The sequence below is a fragment of the Pterocles gutturalis genome, unplaced genomic scaffold, assembly GCF_000699245.1.
Source record: "Pterocles gutturalis isolate BGI_N339 unplaced genomic scaffold, ASM69924v1 scaffold6788, whole genome shotgun sequence".
NCBI classification, from domain to species: Eukaryota; Metazoa; Chordata; class Aves; order Pterocliformes; family Pteroclidae; genus Pterocles; species Pterocles gutturalis.
In genome coordinates, this window is record NW_010117944.1 from 89,929 (window position 1) to 96,893 (window position 6,965).

The window sequence follows — 6,965 nt, forward strand, 5'->3', positions numbered from 1 at the left end:
CTTTTTTTTTTTTTAAAGATTCCCTTCCGAAAACCCACAAAGGAAGAATAGGAAACAATTGTCACTGTGGAGGTGACTTTTCCACTTCCTTCTCTCTCATGTAGTTGTTAACAGTAATTTACAGTTGCTCAGTTACATTGAGAAGGCTGTGATCTGTCTACCTAAAGTAATAAAAATCAGCGTGTATGTCTTATTAATTTACTGCATGCCGTAAAGGCTAACGAATTGTACTATACTAAAAGAATATTGCCAAAGTATTTGCTAAAAAGCATATGATATTGAAAGTAATACTGCTTCCCGTGGACTTCTTTACCTTTATGGGAAATATTATCATAGCATTAGGCATGTTCATCAGCTGTGCTGTATGGCAGACCTGAGAAGTTTTGTACTTTTCTGAGAAAAAATGCAGCGGAAATTTATGATGTGTGCACACATCTTTATTTCCGTCTTTGACTTGAGTTGTGCCACTTGGATGATTCTACCTTAAGTAAGTAAAAAAATCTGAGTACTTCTAGAGTCAATGGAAATTTTACCATTTATTTCAGTAGAACAGGACTTTTTCTCTTTTTTTTTTTTTTTTGGCACAATTCAAATTGCAATGTGTCTCTTCAAGTTATAAAAAGTGTCAGGTGTTTTATAAAAATTGGATTGTATCATTAAACCAAATAATTTTGCAAGCAACAGTGAATATGAAGAGTGTAGCTGACTTCTGGATTGTATTACTGTAGGACAGGATCTCTCAAGAATGGACAGAGGGGCAAATTGGACTTGAAAGTTGAGTTAAGATTAACAAATTTGTTGATGAAAGGTAGCCAAATATTAAATAGCTGTAAGTCAAGATGTCCTGGGTTAAGCAGAGACAGAGTTAACTTTTTCATAATAGCTAGCAAGAGGCTGTGTTTTGGGTTTGTGCTCAGAAGAAAGCTGATAAAAAGTGATGTTTACGCAGCTGCCAAGGTCTTTCAGCTTCTCTGTCTGTCTGCAAACAGGAGAAGCTGGGAGGGAGCACAGCCCCAGTTACTAGCCCAGGATTTGATCTTAGGTTTGGGATTGAGACCCAAAGTCTATTCCATAACATACACGTCACGTTCAGTATATAGGTGAGGACCCTCTGGAAGCTCACCCCTTTTTGTTATGGATCTCTTTTGCTCTGGGTCATCTCGCTGCAGGTGGTCGCTCTCCCAAGGCCTTCTCTCCCCCGTCAGTCAGCTTTCGGTCTGGGACACTCGGACTGTTATCTCCGTTCTGTGAGTGCGGTTTTGGGACTCTCCCTGCTCTGGGATCATTAGCTGGGAACAGGCTGAGCCTTGGTGATCGGGTGGGGGGGCGGTATCACTTTGTGTCACTCATTCGTATATTTGTATATATTATTATTTTCAATATTATTGTAGTTTAGTTATTAAATTGTCCTTTTTTCCCTTTACCCCTTTAATTCTCTCCCCCATCCTTGGGTGGGGGGAGGGTGAGAGAATGGGTGTGTGGGTTGGCTCCCAGGCAAGGGTAAACCCATCACACAGGAATTACAGTGTCACAATGAGGAACCTGGTCTATTTAACATTTTCATAGATGAAGAGGTAAACAAGGACAACCCATTGTTGGAATTTGCAGCCATCTGCCATCCCTGTGGCCTCAGGTGTGTGTAAGAATCACGGAATCCCAGAATGGTTGAGGTTGGAAAGCACCTCTGGAGGGCAGCTGGTCCAACCCCCCCGCTCTGTCAGAGCCACCTAGAGCCGGTTGCCCCAGACCATGTCCAGACGGCTTTTGAATACCTCCAAGGATAGAGACTCCACTCCCTGGGCAACCTGTGCCCATACTCAATAAAAATGTTTCCTGATCTTCAGACAGAACCTCGTGTGTTTCAGTCTGTGCCCATTGCCTCCTGTCCTGTCACGGGGCACCACTGAAAAGAGCCCAGAAGCTCCATCCTCTTTGCACACTCCCCTCAGGTATTTATATACATTTGTAAGCTCCTCACTCAGCCCCCACTCCAGGCTGAACAGTCCCAGCTCTCTCAGCCTTTCCTCACAGGAGAGATACTCCAGTCGCTTCAGCATCTTCATGGCCCCTTGTTAGACTCTTTCCAGTATGTTTTTTCTCATGTACAAAAGCACATGTTAACATGATTCCCAAGGGCAGAGCTTCTCTGGGGAGGGACAGGGACCGAGCCCTGGTTCTCTGAACATCCTCTGCCAAAGTGTTTCCCATAGACCGCCAAGCACACTGGCCTGCAATGAGGTGGCTTCATACTTCTCTACCTTGTGGTAAGGTTAGAAACCTGTGGCTTCGCTGTAGCATTCTGCCCACAAAGGAACAACTTCACAACTGTAGAGAGCTCCAAGTCTCCAGTGAAAGAGTAAACTATGCTTTTTAAAATAAATTTTCCTTGTTCTATTCATGCTATAGTAACCAGAACCAGCAAAAACTGGGCTCTAGGTGAAAGATCTGTGCTAGTGGCCAAAAACAGAGGAGCCAGAAAGAAAATAGTTAGGGGTCTAAGTCAGAAATTCTTCCTAGCATGCAGTGGCTTTAACTGTTAAGTTAATACCTTTTACTGTGGGAAAGAGCATATGCTGATACTGTACTGTGTGCTACAAATTCATCTGTCTCCCTTTGTAGGGTGGCCCTGTGAGTCGTGATAGTTTTAGTCAAGGTGAAAGGCAAACTTTGCCTGGCTACCCTGAATGCAGTGGCGATGTCCTATTTGAAAGCTTTTCTGCTAATGGGCAGAAGAATACACTTAAAATTCAACTGGTAATAATTTCATTTGCTGCAACTGGATGAAGTACAGTGATTCTTCATGTGACAGCCTAAATCTTCCATTGGTCTCAGCTGAACTACTGTCCCTAATTTGGGATAACAAATAGCAAGCTGATCATAAACAAATAATGAACAGAAGGAAAAATTGATGTGACTGGATGGGCTATTTTCTGTGAAATATTCACTCAACTCTATAAATAACATTTGGTTTCTATCCAGAGGAGGAATGATTTACTTCAGTGAACAGGTAAAATTGAATAAATAACAATACCTAACACACTGAATCAAACAAGAAGATAAAAACTGTGATAGATGTGACCTTTGGCGAAATGTTCAATTGTGTTTGTCACTGCTTGGAAATAATACAATATACCTAACAGGAGGTAAGAGCCAGGCGGCAGAAATGTCACTGTTTTCTGTTGTTAACTTAATGTGGAATGCAAGTTATTTAACACATCCAATATATTTTAATAGATTGCTTGTTTTCATTCATTCATAGAGTTTTTGTACGTGGCATCACAAATGGGTGTATCCCTTCACCCCCTGCTTTATAGCTCGACACTGTCACACATGACATCAGTATTGCTATAATGTGCCAATGTGTCTACAGTCTTTTCCACAGCATTCCTGAGCCTTTAGTGTGCTGATAAGCTGCTTTTTATACTCTGTATCTTCTGATTTAGATCAAAAGAATGACTTGCACATGGGTGACCTCCTTGCAATATACTTGATGCGCTTCCATAACAGTGCCAGGTGACAAATCTCGTTTTTATTCCAGTGTTAGTCTGCATGTTCAATATGTAGGAATTTTCCAGAGTCTTTACTCACAGACTTTATACCCCCCAAAAAAAAGATCTCTGTTCTCATAAAGACCCTCCCCAAAAGAGCCACTAGCTACCTTATGTTCCCTCTTCAGTTACCACCTACCTTTAAGGAGGGAGCATGCTGGGTATTGATATGCAAAACCAAGCTCCAAAGAAGTGACCTGCTGTGTTTGATAATTTCTCTACCAAGTAGCTTTTAAATTAGAGTTAAACTGAGATTTTAGCCACTCTGCTCATTTGCACATCAATATCCTAATGCTCCTCCTTAGAACTGGTGATGTCCCAGTGTTACTTTTAGGATAAGGTGGCTAGCTTTGATATTTAGAGTTATGCGCACATTAGAAAGCTGGATGTGATCCTGGATAAAGTTCTAGGAGTGTTTTTGGCCAACTGCACGGGGTGTATGTTAGTGATATTGGTGAAAACTACAACCCAGAAAGCACTCATCACATGCACGTGCTGTCGCGGGCAAAGACATGCTTCGGACAGCTGTAGGCAGATTATACCAGCAGAAGTCTGATTTCACTGCTGGAACATCACCTGCTCTGAAGCTTCTGCTAGTGCAGCTACGCTGGGCCAAAGGCACCTCTCTGCCCAACCCTGCCTGGCCTAACCATGTCAGTGGCACCCTGCTGCCCGAATGTGGTCTTGGTGTGTGGAAAACATACCTGGAGAGCAATGCTGAGGAAGCACGAGTCAGCTGGCTTTCCAAAGGGAAGGTGAAGAGCAGACCTGGTTATGATGGGAGAACATGTCCAAGACTGGCCAGCCCTTTAGTGCAGCAGAGATGCAAGCTCCAGTTCCCTTCCAGTGTTCGATACTGAAGCCTGAAAAATTCAACTGAGGGAAATAAAAGTGCTATTTTCTGACAGCAGCAGTAATTAATCATCAAACAGTTCAGAAGGAAAAGTGACAAATTCATCCTTGGGGATGATTTTAACAAACATATTATAGCTCAGTCACTCAGCTACTGAGTTCCACAGTCTGGATCACTACAGGCTGCATGGTAGCAGCTTTGGGTCTTGTTCTCCACCTTCAAAACAGGGGCTCTGGCCTTGTAAAGATGCAGTAATCACTGTTCAGTACATTTGTCCTTTAGGATTTGCTGGGGAAGTGGGGGGAGGGCTTAGATTTTTGTACTAATGGTTTGTGATACTAATGCCCAATGATAGCTAAATGTGAGATACAGGTGCATTCCTATTTGGCACTTACTGCTATGTAATAGCAATAGAAGTTATTTCTGGGCCTATTTTCTCAATGATGTCAAGAACTTAAGTTCTTATTGACATGAATTGTGTTCTCAGCTGTGTCTCCAATTCTTCCTTTCTCCCTGTTCAGACTCAACAGCGCTTGTAGAATTGCTTGGGGAATAAATCTTCAAAAATTCAAAGTTTGCACCTCATGGAAATATGGCTGTTAATAAATGTTGTGATTTATTTCCTGTGTGAATGCTCATATAATTGCAGTGAAATCCTGTGAAATAGTTCTCTTTGAACTGTGGTCCTGTGTAAGAACAGTAATAAATGCTGTGATTTATTTCCTATGTGAATGTCTGCTCATATAATTGCAGTGAAATCCTGTGAAATAGTTCTCTTTGAACTGTGGTCCTGTGTAAGAACAGAAAAGCACCAGGTCAGCTCTGACCATATAGCTCTGCCTCCTGTCATACACAGCAGTAAGTGATGGATGTGGAGGGAAGGGTGTGACAACAAAGAATTTCACACCATGAAATTTCTCCAGTCTGCTCTCCTGCTCTCTTGCTGTTTTGTACACTTTTTTCTAGTTTTCTACTGGCCTGATCCAGTGAGTGAAGGGCACTCAGCACCTCTTGCAATGTGCTTTGCATGTGTTGATGAAAGATGTATTAACCTTGTCAGGTCCCTGGCATTTGAGCTGAAAGCTGCAGAGAAAGGTGGGCCTCATGGGCAACCATTGGGTTAAGATGGGCTTCCCCTGGGTACAAAAGCCACAAAATAAGTGGTCATATAAGTTGTGGAGAGGGGTAACATGACTATGACTATTTCAATTTTGCTATCAGAGAAACAGCTTGTTCTTAATCCCACTTGTGCTATGTGTAAAGAAATCTGTTCAGACTCTGGAAATGTTAAATTTCCTTTTAAAAGCCCAGTGGGGAAACTCAAGTGCACAATCAATGCTTGTATTCTACTGGACTCAATTTCCAGTCTGTTTTTCTAACTTTTAAACAGCTGCTTCTTCCATTTTCCTCCTATACCTGCTAAGCAAGGAGTGACCAACATCTTAGTGGAGAACGTGTTAACAAATTCTACTGGTGGCCCTCTTTTGTCAGGTCTAGAATTGTGGTTGCTGGATAACATCAAAGTAAATTAATCTTTAAAACAAACAAGCAAACAAATGAACAAACAAAAAAATCCCCAAAAAACCCAGGAACAAACAAATTTAAAAATCACAGAGGTTCTGAAATTCAAATAATATCCTGATGTTGCCAAAGCATCATGGAGTTGTACCTGCTTTAATGAACCCTGTTGTTTCCAGTAACGGACCTTATCGTCAGTCAGGAATCATTCCTAACCATCCAACAGACATCCTTTGAGTATGGAAATGTATGTTACAATGTTTCCCTATTTAATTGCTCCAATTTTATTTAGAGAGGAGGTTAGGGTATTAGGAAACACCTTCAAAGCAAGTAGAAAAGATAAATTGTGGGATAGGTAGGAGGCTGTTTTCTCACTGGGATCTTCAAAAAAGCAAAGATTTGTAAAGCTTTCAAGATGACTGGGGACAGGATTGACTTCTTGTTAAATCAGATAGGGACCTAATTAGACATTTATGAAAGCAACAAAGCACCCTGCAGCAGGCAGTTTCCCTGCTGGGAGAAAACTCACTGAAACATGAGGGTAAGGCTAATAGCAGCTACTAAGAAGAAAGAAAGGGGAAAAAAACCCAAACAATCAAAACCAAAACAAACCAACCAAACAAAACCAAACAAACAAAAAAAAAACAAAAAAAAACCAAAAACCAAAACAAACACCAAGCCAAAACCTAACACACACCTTTTTAACTCTTTTAAATCCTCAAGCAATTGGACATTGCTGGTCAGGGTTTAGAGGAGATAGCCTAACTTGCCTCGTACGAAGACAGGAGACACACATCTGTTGCCAAAGGCCACAGGGAAGGGTTGAAAAAAAGACTAAGGTGATCGGCAGATGAGCAGATATCTCCCCTCCAAGTAGAGGGATGAATTAGCCTTACAGTTGCTAAACTCAGGATAACAAATCTGCCTGAAGCCTTGCTTCCTCATTGGGAAAATAACCTTTGAATGGATCTCTGGAGCAAGAGAAAGAGATCAAGGAAAATGTGTCAATTTGGGATAATAAAGGAAGCAGAAGGGCCATAAATAGA